The sequence below is a fragment of the Notamacropus eugenii genome, chromosome 6 (assembly GCF_028372415.1).
Source record: "Notamacropus eugenii isolate mMacEug1 chromosome 6, mMacEug1.pri_v2, whole genome shotgun sequence".
In the NCBI taxonomy this organism is placed as follows: domain Eukaryota; kingdom Metazoa; phylum Chordata; class Mammalia; order Diprotodontia; family Macropodidae; genus Notamacropus; species Notamacropus eugenii.
This window is the reverse complement of record NC_092877.1, coordinates 199,814,252-199,828,733: the sequence shown is the minus strand read 5'-3', so window position 1 is coordinate 199,828,733 and position 14,482 is coordinate 199,814,252. Positions and strand designations below refer to the sequence as shown.

General features: G+C 36.5%; 1 long non-coding RNA gene across 3 annotated transcripts in view; it reads left to right on the top strand.

The window, feature by feature from the left end:
* The window catches only part of LOC140512579 (uncharacterized), a 56,243-nt gene continuing 41,761 nt past the window's right edge, over positions 1-14,482 (top strand). For 2 of the 3 annotated variants that reach the window (XR_011969841.1, XR_011969843.1), the window contains exon 1: positions 698-1,112. This is a non-coding gene — a long non-coding RNA (uncharacterized lncRNA). The other variant, XR_011969842.1, reaches the window with a different exon arrangement.

Below are 14,482 nucleotides of genomic sequence, written 5' to 3'. Positions count from 1 at the left end.
AGCAAATAAATCAGAAGCGTCTTAATTGCGTTCATCGGCTTTGCTTGACCCTTTCTGAAGATTTGCGGTTCTGGAAAAGCAATTTTGGATGCTCTGTCTTTTTCACCTAAACCAATATTTCTACTTCATTTTTCTCCTGTTTCCATTCTCTCAGTTCCGGCAGTCTCACGTGCGGGAGCGCACACAACGTATGCAATCACAACATCCCTTAACACTCCAGCACTTTTGCACACGGTGTACGTTCAGCTCATAGCAATACAGGCTTGTTTGTGTAGGAACACTCATCAAGACATCTACGTCCATACATCCCCTTTCTCCCTGCCCTTGATGAGGAAAGGACACAGACTAGCTGCAGGAAGGGGAATCCATCTGGGGATGTGTTGTGCATGCGTGTGTGTATGCACGAGATGCATGCATGTGTGCGTGTGCGAGAGAGAACATCTCTCTGAAGGGTGCATCCTCCAGCGGTAGTCTGTAGTTTGGGCTACATTAATTTTCAGATCAATCCGTCCTCCCCCGCAGCCCCACACATACACCCTCCCCCCCATACACAGACACCACCCGCCCATTCTTCACCTTCCCCCCCTCCCCCCCAGTTCATCTCCTCAGGACTGTGGGATGCTGATGAGTCCTGATGAGAGTTGCTTGTCTCCATTTCCAAACGGGAGCTGCTAGGAGCGGTGAGAAGGGAAGGGGGGAAAAAGAAGGGGAGGGGGGCGGGGAGGGAGAATGATATGGGGGATGAAGACTGAGGATGATGCATGGAATAGAGTGAAAGAGTGAGAAGGGAGAAGGAGTCAACTCACCCTCCCCACCAGCACTACGACTCCCCCGACTCCCTCCCCCCTCCCCCCACAATGTTTGCTGCTCTAGTCCTCCCTCGTCTCGGCTCTGGCAGGAGAGTGCTGGCCGCATTCAGCATCCAGGGGACTGCCTGCCTGCCGCCTGCCTGCCGCCTGCCGTCGCTGCTGTCGCTGCCCCTGCCACCGCGGCTGCCGTGGCTGCTCTCGAGCAGTCTTAGCGCTTCCTCGCTTTCGCCACGCCCGCCGTCTGTGCGCTGCTGCAGCTGCCTCCGCCGCGGGCCTTAAAGACCGACTAAAGCAGACCCCCAGGTAGCTGCCTATTTCCTTCCACAGGGGCCAAGTCTGGCGCCGGGCTGCGGAAGGAGACCTGCTTTACAGCCTAACGAAGAGTCCCTGCGTGCAGCCTGAGGGATGGCTGGCCAGAGAAGAGGGACTGAGTTTCCATTCGTTTCTTCCTTCACCTTAGCAGAAGCGTGTGTTTGTGTTTGTGTTTGTGTTGTGTGTGTGTGTGTGTGTGTGTGTGCGCGCGCGCGCGCGCGCCTCGGTTGTAAGTTCCTGCCATAGTTGGCGAGGGAGTATCCTTACTAAGGCTCGTTGTGATGTAAATTTAACCTTTGCAGACTTTGCACCTGCTCTCTGTCTCTGTCTCCGTCTCACTGCCTGTCTTTCCCCCTCTCCCCACCTCCGCTGTAGTTAATACCCCTCCCCTGTTGACTTGATGCTCACAACGCTCTTTTCTCTTCTGCTCTTCTGACACTGTGGATCAGCAAATGACATAATATCTTTGCGCATTTGTATGGCTGAAATAAAGATAGGAAAATATCCTAGGTTGGTAATATTTCCAATAAACAATTGGATAATTAAGACTGTACCTGCCCCTCATCTCCCCCATCCCCCAGTCCTCAAATCATATGAAGCCTGTAGTAGATTGAGTTATGTGATTTCTCTGGATATTTTGCTTTTGTTTGTGCTTTGTGGATGTGGGAGACTCAGAAGGACCCTGTAAATGACTTTGGTGCTTCTTGCTTTTTTGACTCATTTCTGATTCTGATTTGTGGTCAGTTTCCTTAGCTTCTGTCCATCTATTGGCTACCTAACTTTCTAGATGTAAAATATAAACGGACTTTGCGATTGAAGTCTAAACTTTCTCCTTGCCCTAAATCGGGTGAGCTCTAGGATTTCATGCAAAACAGGGGCTGTCAGCAACCTGGTAGCAGAAAAGAGAAAAACCAAGCTGGGAGAAGGAAACTCTCCAGACTTGTACCAAATTAAATCCCTTCTGGCCTTAAAACTCTAAAGCGTTCAAGGTTGTTCAGCTCTCAAGGGAAAGCATTGTAGACAGATTTAAGAGAAAGGCTAACACCTTCCTCTACGCCACCCAAGAGATTAACCCCATTGCCAAAATACATTTTTGGTGAAATTTGATTCATGGTTTTCTTAATAAGGACCTTTATTAAATCTTGCAGTTGCTTCCTTAATTGATCTAATCTTTGAAACTAATGATTTTCAGGGCCTTGGATATGGAATTATCTGTATATTTTTACCTTTTGGAGGGTTAGTGGATGACTTCACTATCATTCCTAATTTCTATCCAGAATTTCTTTTTAGGTAACTATATTAACTACAAATAATAATTTCATATTGCTTTGCTGATTATTAGCATTAGGGAGCATCTTTATAGAGTTTTACTCACCTCAGAAATAATTTCATAGACAGTTAAGTTTTAACATTTGAAAAGTTTTTATCAGGAATAATGACATACATTGGTGTATTAAAAGATGAACTTTTAAAAACCAGAGTTCACTCCTTATTTACACTGATACTCTAGCTCATTTACTTGTAGGCCTTCAGAGCAGAAAGTTCTAAAATGTAGTAAAATTAAAAAAAATATTTAAAACATCTGTTGGCACATAAAACTGGCAAAGGATAATGAATGAAGCTACTTGAAAATGCTTAAATTTGGGATTGCAAATGGAATTTTCAGCCTTGTAAGGAAGAAAAGTTATAGGCAGTTAACTAACATTTTGCACTATGTTCCTTGCCAAAAAAATCATAACAAAACAGAGCACAACAAACAATCCATCCCCTTAGTTATATAATTTACTAGTAGAGTATACACATTTGTATGTGTGATATATATATACATAGGCATATGGCTGAGTATAAATCATAACACAAATATCTATAGTACATCATACACAGAAGTAGATAGACATTCACATGTATCTACTCATCTATATCTTCTTCTACATCTCAGGCAAACAATCAGATTTACAAGAGAAAGACTTTAGGAAGTGAGTTTATATAACAGCATTAATGAGTGGATCTTTATCAAATATCAATAGCCTTCCAAAAATTCCTGGCTTCAAATTTACTTGAACTCACATGATGCTACAAATAGAACCAATAGAAAGAATGTTCTTTTGGATTAAAATACAAACGTCATTGTGCCTTGGAAGCAGGAAGGGGGTGCCAACCTTGGTATACATCATGGGAAAAAGTGCATATATGCCCAATATTAATATTTGAAAGGAACTCTATTTAAAACAACTGAGACAACTTGTTTCACATGAAGAAAAAGGGAACACCCTTCAGACTGCAAATTGAAAATGCAAACATTTTTATCTAGCAGAGCAATTTCATATAAAATTAAAGTCAGAGATCTAAATTTTTTTTGTTATTTTGTATAAATGAAATATAGCTATCTTGGAGTATGAATTCAATTCTGGAAGTAATAAAAAAGAACATTAGTTTTATTTTCCATTGCACTGCAAGGAAAACATTTTAAAGTAGCTGATTAATGAGATGAAATGAACTGACACACTTTAATACTTTCATGGGCTTGTATATGTACTAAAACACATTCAAAAATCTAATGATATAGAAAAATGAAATCATAAAATTGAAGCATATATGCCTATATTTAAGTGATTTATTTAAAATGAAAATATGTAAAATACCTCAGTTGCTTTTTAAACAGTATCTTGAAACACTGGACATTGAGAATGGGTGATGTGTGTGGGGGGGTTGGGGGTTGGAAGGTGGGAGGTTGTGCAGACTGGGGAATTGTAGCTAAAATGAATGCCCTGCAGTCTATTGGCAAAGGGACATCATTCCGATAAAATACAGAGATAGATTTGTGCCGGGTAAACAAAAAATGGCATTTTTATTTGAACTTCTCTACACTCCAAAAGTTATCTGTCCTAAGTGACAAATGAATCTAAAATTTGAAGGACTTAAGAAGTTTTGAAATCCTCTATGAGAGCTGCATAAAAAGATCTTTCATATATAACCTTAGTTTTTTTTTAAAATCAGTTCTCTAAAAAAAAAAGTTTTTCCTTGTTCCTGTGTTTATGTAAATATATTTCTAGACTTGAAAATAGATGCAATATTTACTACTAAATTTCTTCCCACATGCAATTTGCCATTTATTTATTTCAGAGGGAGCCTTTCAGAGGCTCCAGTCACTTCTCTTGGGTTGTCTAAGCATTATTGATGAACCTTTGACAATAAAAATCAGGTTAGCTTAATTTTTTTTGCAAGATTTGTATGTTAATATATTAAGGAACTTGAAACCAAAAGAAACTGACATTTTCCCTCCACTCACTGAGAAGACTCACATCCTCATATTCACTATTCTGTAAGTTAAGGAAAAATATTTACCTCTAGCAAGGGTGAAGATTTATTGAAAAAAAAATATTTTCTTCTGGAAGATAGAGTATCTGATGATGAAATGTGATATAATAAGACCTCAGCTACACAACACTTTAAAAAATGTATCACCCTAAATTTGAAAATTTTGTGACCAAATAATAATTCCTTCCTAAAGAAACTTTTCTTTCAATCTGATCAATGGAATGAGTTAAGAAGGGCTTGCGTCAGCAGGCACCCTGTGAGTGGCTGCTCACAGGGTTTGTTCCATTGTGCATCTGGAAGAATTTTGCCTTCGTGTCCTAGAGCATTAAAGGAGATAGAAGTGCAGTTTGACAAACTAAACCTCCTGAGCATAAATATCAAAGATTTAATTTAATTAGAATGTTTGTCAACTAAAGGAAAGAAGGGAAAAAAAGATAATTATTAAATCAGGGCTCAGGGTTCACACTTAAGTATTCTTTCAGAAAACTGAAAGGTTATTGATGGACTTCAAGTTATTTTGTCAAGTCATTTTTTAATGTTGAATTGTATTTTCAGTACCTTCAAAATTTTAAATCCAACCTAATAGATTCATCATCATCATTTTCTCCCCCTCCTCCTCCTCCCTCCTCCTTCTCCTTCTCCTTCTCCTTCTCCCCCTCCTCCTCCTCCTCCTCCTCCTCCTCCTCCTCCTCCTTCTCCTTCTCCTCCTCCTCCTCCTCCTTCTTCTTCTTCTTCTTCTTCTTCTTCTTCTTCTTCTTCTTCTTCTTCTTCTCCTTCTCCTTCTCCTTTTTTCTTCTTCTCTGTTAGCAGTAGGGTGATTCTATTTAGGACTGTTTAGAATGACACCCTAGGAGAGTTTCAGATCTCTAGCCTCTAAGTAGAGACGTCATAAGATTCCAAGTATCAAGAATACTGAGAGCAACTGTCCTCCTCCCTCAAAACATTTATTTCCTTTCTTTGTCCAAACTTTCATTTTTGAAAGGGAGAATCAGAGTTGTCTACACAAGAAGAATAATTGTCTGCATAAGTCCAGGTAGTTCTTTTCCTCTTTCCCATTCTGCCAGGTAATTGAGGGAGAGGTATGACTTATGACTTAGGTCTGAATGATGTAAATTATCTATAGAAGCTGATTCAACCCAGTATAGACACACCTGAATTATCTGTGAAAATATATAAACATGTACATATGAAGTGAAATGTAAAGTTTAGGCAGTTACTACAGTTATTAGGCCCTAAATCCCATAGTCAAAGACAAGAGAGCTTAGGGGCCTAGGTTAGCAAAACACCAGCTCTCTACTTTGATTGATATAAGAGTGTGACTTTCTATTTCTCTTTGCCTGTGAAGGGACATACACAAACACATATACAATAAAATACCTTAACTTATTACTAAATAGTCCAAGGGGAATCTTATAAGTTATTTACAGTCAGCAATGAATTAAGATGTTAACATTATACATTTAACAAATCAGATCTTAGTATTCTTGCATGCTATGAATTGGAAACATTTGCTAAGCAAATCTTTAGGGCCTTTTTAGGGAGGACAATTTTCTCAGTGTAATTCACTGAATTGAAGCAAGCAGTCTCTTTACTTTCTGTGGGGGACAATAAACAAGAGTGAGAAAAAGAAGATAATATTATGTATTGTAGATAGTAATTAGATATGTACTATTGCCTCTCAAAATTGCACTTCATAAAGCAGCAAAAGAAGATTTAAGGTAATAGGGGATTGGGCAAAGCATAGTCAGTCAAATCAAGACTGGCAACATTTCCCTCCCAAATATTGAGAAATAAAGATTTCTTTTTTTTTTTTAAATCATAGAATCTGAGGTCTACTCTATAAATAATATTTCTTTCTGGCTTAAAAGTCTATTCAAAATTGTCACTGCATCAGAAATACATTCAGCTAAAGAAGCAGCAATATTATAATAGTAGAGTATGTATATCTCTTAACATCTAAAAAAAGATGCTTGCCTGCTTTCTCTCAGTCAATAATATTTTATATGCCACATGAAAGGAAAAAACTGGAAATCTGATTTATTTTATTGCTATATTACCTCCATAGGGGAGAGTGGCATGGCAAAAAATTGTGGGAGCTGATATGTTTTGTACCTATTTACAAGGCTGTTTTACAGTATTCATTCACATAAATTATTCTTGAAGAATAATAAACTAGAAAGAATGCATTTACATTTTAAAAATATTTTTAATAATTTGAAAACATTTTAAAATATAGAATAAAATAATTAAAATAAAAAATCCTATAATTGGTCATACAAAAAATAAGAGTATTGCAACAATCTGAATTTTGCTCAGTTTCAACACTAATTTTTATATTTGGTCAGCACTGAAAAAAATTGAAAAGTTGGATAAATGAATAAAGAAATATGTAACATCTGATGTTTATGTTGAGTAATATGTTTTTATTGTTTGCTACTCTTAAAACTTCCCACTCTTTTTCCTTAAGATGTTAAAAATTTAAAGATTAAGGATGCTGTAGTTTTATGTAAACAGGTTTCTCCCTCTACATCTGTACACAATAGGTGCTTAATAAATGTTTGTTGAATTTGAATATAAGTAAAATGATTACACTAAGAATCAAGAATTAATCTCAAAATGCTATCCTTTTTAGATCATGAAGCGTCTCACTTCATAACTTTTCACAGCTTGACTTTAGTAAAGCGCAAACAAGCTCTCAGAACCTTATCTTCCTTATCTATAAAATGGAGATAATTGCCTTGCCTATATTATTGAAATGTAAATTGCCACACAAATGGAAGGAGGTGAGGTCAGGCAATCAGTAAGCATTTATTAAACCCTTACTATATGCCAGGCACAGTGCTAAGTTATGGCGATATAAAGAGAAACAAAGACAGTCAGTCCCCAGTCTCAAGAAGCTTACATTGTAAAGGGGAAGACAGCATGTAAGTTATTAGTACATGCACTGAACAGGTGGAAGGTAATTTAGTCTGGCATAGAGTAAGTACCACCTAAATGTTAGTTATTATATTTTCAGAGGTGAAGGAGTCATTAGCTGGGGTGACTGGAAAAGGTCTCCCAAAGAAGGTGGGATTTGAGGTGAATTTTGAGGGAAACCAGAGATGAAGAGGGAGAATATTTCAGGCAAGAGGATAGCCAGTGTAAAGTAACAAATGGGAGATGGAGTGACCATAGTGAGGATCATCAAATAAGCGAAAAGACATAGTGGAAAGAGCATTAATTTTGGAATTCAAAGGCCAAAGTACAAATTCTCATGTTGCTCATGCTACTTGTATGAACCTGGACAAATCACTTAATTTCTCTAGGGCTCAGGGTGGTTCCTCATGTAAAAAATGAGGGGATCAGACTTGATAATATCAAGGTTCCCTTTCTTTTTGAAATCTTAATAAAAATAACTATACTTTAAGATTTAAAACAGTAAAAATAACTATACTTTGTTTTCACACTAAAATATTACCCTAATGTCTTCTGGTGTTATGGAGGTGACACTGGTTTTCTTGAAGAGTATGAACTTCCCTGAAGGTTCTGCTAAGCTGTTTTTGTCTGTCCTTTTTCTAAGAAGATCATGACATCAGGGAGATGATGTCATGACTTGCAAGTGAATTGGATTTAAGTGAGGGAGGGCTGTGCAAAGTCACCAACCCCACTTTTTTCCCCCAAGCCATCTGGGTCCAGTGGCCAGATATAGATCAGGATGACTGGAGATGGCCCCTTCTTCTAAGCTAAACAGTCTTGGACTATAGGAAGGTCTGTTGAAGGACTGCTTATTATTATCCAATTAAGTTTTATTGGAGAGCTCATTACTAGGAGGACAATGAACCTTTTGGTCATAGTGACTCTTGTAGTTTTCTCTTTTAAAGTGTGGAGAGATTATAAGTTTCATTTTTTTGGAGGGGATGGGTACAAAGATAAACCTGCACTGATCAAATCACAGTTTTTCTTAAGTTCTGAAGTGAAAGTCTGATTATTGTTATCGTTTTTTATTTATGAAGCCTGGGTTAATGGTATTGTCATTTCCTGGGAAAACCCCCAAACACTTTTTTGTGAAGTGATGTCAGTCATTGAAAATTTAAGATTAGAAAAAGAAAATAATAGATTTGTGGTTGGGAAGTACTCTTTTCATAAAAATTTAATGGTTGTTTTTTGATTAATGCCTTTAGGGATATTTATTTTGATTTCTTACCTTATATCCCTGATTTTGGTTTTAGGGTCCAATTTTCAGTGTTGACCATTGATCATAGTGCAGACTGCTAGAGGTAGGCCTGTAATTTTTATATCTATCACCTACAAATTACACATATTATTTTACCGCTCAAAATAAGCTTTCCCAATGAGTTGCATTCAGTGAATGTCTTTCACAGCATTAGTGCAGAACAGAGGTACAAAAGAATATTAATCTAATACATTCCAAAATTCAAATACTTGTGATTAATAAGCATTATTATCTATAAATAAGGCCCTAATGATACTTTGGCAGTGTTGTAAACACAAGAATCAGAGGCAATTATTGTCATTATTGTTCTGCAAGCACTTCCCACGAATACCAAATGAATTTTGCTGTCCAGCTACTTGGCAAATACAGATCTTGTAAAAAAAAAAAACAGATGTCAGCCAATCAGGATTGGCTGCTATTAACTGTCCTTTGCCCAAGATATAGCATACTTAAAGAAAGAAGCAACTAAATTATTGAAAGGATTTTTGATGACCCCTGCTTGCTTCACTAATAGGAAGGGCATTATTTAAAATGCTAAAACAAACATGAAAATTATTATGAAAGTTGTTTCCTAATATCTAGTTTGGTGAGTTAGATATCTGAGAATCATTGTGTCAGTTGTAAATGAAAGCATAATTTGTGACATGTTATACCTTCAAATGAACAATAAAACTGCTGAGAGAATAGTGAAGGGACCTTTGATAGAACAAAAAAAAAAGCCCTATCCTATAGATTTCATTCATAAAATAAGTAGAATTCTTAAAACAACCAAAAACATTGGAGTTTGGATGTAAAATTATCCCTACTTTTTTCTTTTTTCCAAAGGTTTTATATCCAGACCTAACTAGTCACATTGTCCTCAATTTGCCATGATCAATCCATCAAGGATCCTAACATCATAGTTCTGCTGGGGGAAAAATATGTCCCTTTAGGCAGTGCTATAAGTTTAAACTCTAGGCTTTTCAAGAAAAATTTGCAAATCGGCTCAACACCCCTAAAATCCCCTTTGCCATATACTTTTGAAGCTATTGCATTTATAGGTTTCTGGTAATCTATAGACATCTTTATCAGAACCTGAATACTTATTCTGATTTTTAGTCAGTATTTTAAAATATTTCAGTTTTATTTTTTATATTCACCATTTACTCTAAATATACCAAACAAGAGCATTTGGTCAATTTCCATTCTAGGCTCAATGCAATTTATATACATAGAACTATGGAACCTCCAGCTTGTAGTATATTTGGTGACTGTGTAGGGAGAAAAAACCCCAGAAGAGTTTTATATATATATATGTATATGTATATTTTTACTGTGGTTGTTATTTATGGGCATTCATTTGTATTTTTGGTTCACTGTGTCTGGAGTTTGTATGCTGAAAGACCAGATAATAGATCAGTACAGTAGACTTTGAGAGTTCATTAAATTGGTTCCGTAAGGATTTGGGGAAAGCAGAAACAATGGCTCACCTCAAATTCCTAGTGAATTTAGTTGGGAGTGACATTACTCTGTAGCAACTACTTAAAATTTCATGGGGTGTTTAGCTATTTATATTCAATTCTCAAGGATTTGTAGCTGAAAGGGACCTGACCTTTGAGGTAATTTAGTCCAGGGCCCCCATTTTATAGATGGAGAAACTAAGTCCCAGAGATATTAAGTGTCTTGTCCAAAGTCATGCACATAGATGCTAAGTAAGAGAGCCTGGACTTGAAACCAGATCTTCTGAATCCAATGAAAGTGATCTTTTCCACCACTTTCAGAGGCTATTAGGACAACTGACTCCATTCTGACTTTTTGGTTAAATATGAAATCTCAAGGGACTTTGAATGTGGTCACTCAGGTGTGTATGTAACATCCCTCTTTCCAATGCTGACTATTAACAATAGAATGGTAGGTAGCTTGCCATACAGAGAGCTAACACTCATCACAGAAGGCCCTTGAGTTCAGTGAACCTACTTGGCCTGATAGAGTTTGTCAACAAGAAGCTTTCCCTTACTATTTCATTTTGTTATTCCTCAAACCGTTCTGTCATAGAGGTTGGTATTTGCTTTCTAAGAAACTGTCAATATGCATATCTCTGTTGTCTTATTTGGTTTGAAATAAGAATAGATGAAATGGTTATAAACAGTTTAAGGCTTCTGGATCATCTTTACATGCATTAATTTAAAAAATATTTTTTCCCATTACATGTAAAAGCAATTTTAACATTTTCTTTTTTTCTTCTAGATTTTAAGTTCTAAATTCTCTCTCCCTGTCCCTCCCCCCTTCCCCTCATTGAGAAGGCAAGCAATTTGATATAGGTGCATGTGTAATCAAGCAAAACATGTTTCCATGTTAGTCATTTACACGCATTATTAATAATCATTATTATACTAGCTAGCATTTATATAGTGCTATAAGATTTGTGAAACACTTTATCATCTCATTTAATACTCATAACAATCCTAGGAGATAGGTACTATTATTAATTTCATTTTCCAAATGAGGAAACTGAGACTGAGAGAGGGCAAATGACTTGTCCAGAGTCACTTAGCTAGTTAAGTATCTGAAGCTGGGTTTGAACATATGTTTTCCTGACTCTAGGTCTAGCTTTCTATCTTCTGCACTACCTTGCTGGTTATTAACTTTTCAATAGCCCTCTGAATTAGTGTTATATTCATTATCATTACAGAGGAGGAAACAGTCTCAGGAAAGTGAAGCGACTTGTTTGTCATCATACAACTAGTAAGTGACAGAGGTGTGATTCAAACTCAGATCTTTGGACTAGGTCCAGTACTCTTTCTATTACATCAGCAATGTCAGATATGTTCTGCCTGGGCCATGGGTGGCCAAACTCCCCCTAAGGTGGCCCCAAGCAGATTAAAATGTAGTCTTACCTGATTTGAATATCCTAATATATTAATAAAAAAAGAAATATACAAACATACATGTTTTCTAAGTCAATATTCATCTCACATAGATCTTAATTACGCATGGTTTAATGGCCCCTGTTTCTATGTGACCATTGGGTTACATCATTCCCCTTTTCCTTTAAGAAAAGTGTAGGGTGGAATTCAGCACTTACCACCCTCAAATTAGGAGACATTTGAAACTTTTCACATTATGCTCATATGATTTTTGTCTCAGAGAAGTTGCACCAAGTGTAGAGCAATAATCTCATCTCTGAATCTTCATGCATATCTGGTGTCTATGTATCAGGCAGCTAGGTGGCACAGAGGACAGAGAGCTCCGGACTTGAAGTTAGGGAAACTAAAGTTGACTTCTGCCTCAGATACTCAGATACTGCCTGGACAGGTCACATAACATCTCCGGGACTTAGTTTACTCCTCTGTACAAGGGGGATAATAAAAACACCTATCTTTGAGGGTTGTTGTGAGGATCAAATGCCATAACATATGTAAAGTGCTATAAACCTTAAAGGACTATCTAAGTACTAGCGGCGTCCTACATTTCTCCTTTTGCACAATACTTAGCCGTAGGTGACTGTTTCTCTAAGTATGAAAGTTGAAGGAAAGAAAACAAGATATTGATGAGAAAAGAGCTTCTTTAGCATGCATATTAGTGACTCAAAACATTGGCATTACTTCTGAACCACTAGGATCTGTCTTGTCAATGTGTGCTTGACTGACATAGCAGAATAGAGCTGTGTGGGTCTGTAGGAAAATTTTGCCTTGCTTACTATGTAACTTTACTCAAATGCTAGTCCTGTCCCCATTAAAATTTCATATGGCATGCATGATATGCTGCTTCTCCAATGAAGTTTTGTGATTTGAAAGCCCTCACAAAGGTGACTGTTACAGGGTAGTTGGTTGCAAAGTTCCATCCGGAAATAATGACAGCATTTCAGGTATCCCAATGTATAATCAGTAAGGTTGGAATCCAATCTCAGGTTATCTCTCATAGGAAAACTTGTAAAACTAGAAGTTGCATTTATGCCCATTTCTTAGACAGTAGAATCTTGAGCTGGGGAGGTGGGTGGTATGTGGGGATCCTTGTGGATTGGTAGGACGAATGGGTGGTTTCATTTTTGAAGAGTGGCAAGGCATAGATATCTGTAGAACCTTTGAAAGGTGTTACCAAAGTGACTAACAATGAAAGAAAAACCACATTTTGGAACAAAAAAAAATGGAACAATTGCAACATTTTAAATGAAATATTTACAGTTTCCATTAACTCTCAAGTGGCAAAAGATTAAGTGATGTAATTTAGAAAACTTTTTTTTGACTTTTTTGACTTTCAGAAAATGACGCAAATATAAAACATAAAATGAATACAGAATGAAGATAAAATCTGCAGGGTCTGTTTCAGGGTTGCCTTGATGTTTAAATGAGGTAATGTAGGGAAAGCTATTTGCAAACCTTAAAGTGTCAGCTATTTGTATCATGTAATTTTCCGTTTTAATAATAATAGTAATAATTTACATCCTGCTTAAGGTTTGCAAAGCGCTTTATAGATATTGTCTCATTTGATCCTCGCAGCAGCCCTGGAAGGGAGGTCCCATTATTATCTCTTTTTAATAAATGAAGAAACCGAGACAGAGAGAGATTAAGTGACTTGCCCAGAGTCATATAATTAGTAAATGTCTGAGGCTGAATTTGAATGCAGATATGCTTGACTCCAGGTCCTATACTTTATTTCCTGTACCAGTGGTAGGGTAACTTGTATTTTAGTGGATCTTAACTGAAATATTAAGTATTATTTGGACACATTTGTAAAAGACTTTTGACATCTGTAATGTTAAGAGGATTTTTTTTTTTGATGGGAGAACTTTATGTCTGTTCCATTCATAATGAAAAGCTTAGTCCTTAATACAATGTAGAATTTTATCTTAGCAAAAAGATCACAATAACTTTCTTTAACTCTTTTTAACAATAGCAATGAACATTATTGTTAGTTGTTAGTTATTATATTCCTTAAGAAAAAAGTCACTTTTTTTTTACCATTTTCTGAGTTCTCATGTGATAATGTGTCTATATTTCAATTTTACCAATAACTTCTGAATCCAGCCAATAAGAGGCATCCAATTTTTATAGGTGATTCTACTTATCTGTTTGGGCAGTCAAGGGTACAACACACATACACATACACACACGTATGGAGAGCAGAGAGAGTAACAGACAGACAGATAACGGATAAACTTCAATTGAACAACAGATCGATGTATGTAGTAAGCAGCTGTGTGATTTTGACTTTAGTTTCCTTTTCTTTATAAGGTTCAGCTAGATGATTTGTGAAGTCTCATGGGCCTAAATATCTTTTATATGAATTCTATCTACATGCATGTAGAATCCATTAATATAAGCATGGTATTTTTCATATTGTTACCTTTAAATTGGTATAGAATCTGGGTGTATATAAAGTGTGCTATTATGTAATTTGAATCAATAAAAGGAAAATGTATCAATTGACAACGTTTATATTTTCACCTATTACAATGGTATGCCATTTCTTTGAATACAATGCACTTTATGCCCCATTAAAGCATGCTTGACATAGCTTTCAACTATTTGCAAATGCTGAGATGTTGAGAAACATAACATTTACAAAAGATACATCTGGTGCGTATTTAAAAGACTTAGAATAAGGAATCATTTAAATACTGCTGTGCCATTTCCATATTAGGAGAAAAGGGATTCCATGTCTATATTTGAAATTAGTAGTAAAGTATATGGAGGTCTAAATGTCTCTCACATAATAATTTTTGTTTTGCATTATGTACTTTTAAAAGCAAAGAAGTCTGAGAAGGGTTTAAAGTACATTTGAATTGTTGGAAATTTTTGTGTTAAAATTTTCAAGAACTACGTACATGTAAATATCAGCATATGGGCCA